General features: G+C 56.7%; 1 protein-coding gene across 2 annotated transcripts in view; it reads right to left on the reverse strand.

Annotated features, from left to right (window-relative positions):
* Positions 1-135, reverse strand: part of Scap (SREBF chaperone) — a 62,201-nt gene extending 62,066 nt beyond the window's left edge. For both annotated transcript variants that reach the window (XM_004640693.3, XM_023700732.1), the window contains exon 1: positions 25-135. The gene's annotated coding sequence lies outside the window, so the exon portion shown is untranslated. The remainder of the gene's footprint in view (positions 1-24) is intronic.
* Between the last annotated feature and the right edge of the window lie 1,317 nt (positions 136-1,452).

Raw genomic sequence — 1,452 nt, forward strand, 5'->3', positions numbered from 1 at the left:
CGGCGTGGGGACGCGCGACCGTACCTGAGGCCGAGACAGCTCCGGGAGCAGCGGGGGTGGCGAGGAGCGGCGTGCGCGCTCCCGCCCGCGGCCCGGTGCGTAGCGCCCGCCCTCCGTCTCCGGGCGCCGCGCTGCGCCCGCCCCTTCACCTCTCACCTCCTACCTTTCCCCTCGCCCCACCGCCCCCTGCACGTGCGCCCCACGCCGTGCGCATGCGCCGTCCGCCTGGACGCGGCTCCCGCTCGACCCCTGGCGGCCGGGCGCCGCAACGCCACCTCGAGGGGCGGAGCGTGCGAGACCTGGGAAGGGCTGGGGCCGTGACTGCAGGAGCTGCCCAGAACTGAGCTCAGCATGAGCCGGGTTTTTTGAAGAATGCGTGGGAGGAGGGTCGTGGGGCAGGAGTGGGCAGAACTAACACCTTGGCTTCTGCACTTTCTGCAGTCCTGGCCAGTTTTATTCCAGCAGCCCAGGTGACTCTGACCAGGGGAAGCAGATTGGGATGAGATCGACCCTGGACACTGTGAGTCATCCGGAGAGAGCCTGGAAGTCAAGAAATGGTCATAAATTCCCAGGACTTATTCTGGCCTATTCTTAACAATCTTTTTTTGGGGGGGGGGCGGGAAGATGGCTCAGTGGAATAAGCGCTTCCCTGGCAAGCACAAGGGCCTGAGTTCAATCCCCGGTTCCACCAAAAAAAACTTTTTTTTTTCCCTTTTTAAGGGACGTTCCGTGTAACTCAGGCTGGTCTGGCACTACTCAAGTGATTTTCATGCCTCAGCCTCCCAAGAGCTGACATTACAGGTGTAGGCCATTACGCTGGCTTCAGGACACTTTCCCCCCCCCCCTTTGGTACCGGGGATTGAACTCAGGACCTTGTGCTTGCCAGGCAGGCACTTATTCTACTGAGCTATCTCCCCAGTCCCAGGGTAGAAAACTTCCCCTAGAATGAGACAGTGTGTTCCAGGTCACTCTGAGAGCTGAGCATGTGGCCTCTGTCTAGGGCTCCAAGCCCCAAGTGCCAGCCCACTGCCCCGCTGCCTGGAGGAGTCTCATCACACATGGGCTGTCTCTGCAGGACTGTACCAGGTGTCCTGCTCATCATGAATTCAGCATTAGACAAGAGCTAACCACACGATAAAGTGGAAGGGCCTTCCACGTTCCTGGGGTTCAAAGTGGCAGCACCATGGAATGAGAACTGACCTCAGGGAACCTTGATCCAGAAGTCAAGACCAGGACGCAACCAAAAACTCCAATCTCTGTGACTCCTGAAACAAAATAAATCGGAGCAGGAAAACAAAGTGCCTCAATTCCAGCCGGGCAGGTGGTCTGTGCCTATAGCCCAGCACTCAAGAGACTGAAATTCCAATAAATGGTAGTCATTCTCGCCAGTATATAGTTGGTTTAAAAAAAAAAAACAAAAAAAAACCTTAAAATCTCAATGTTGCACTGATA

This window comes from Octodon degus, unplaced genomic scaffold (assembly GCF_000260255.1).
Source record: "Octodon degus isolate 3935 unplaced genomic scaffold, OctDeg1.0 scaffold00126, whole genome shotgun sequence".
In the NCBI taxonomy this organism is placed as follows: domain Eukaryota; kingdom Metazoa; phylum Chordata; class Mammalia; order Rodentia; family Octodontidae; genus Octodon; species Octodon degus.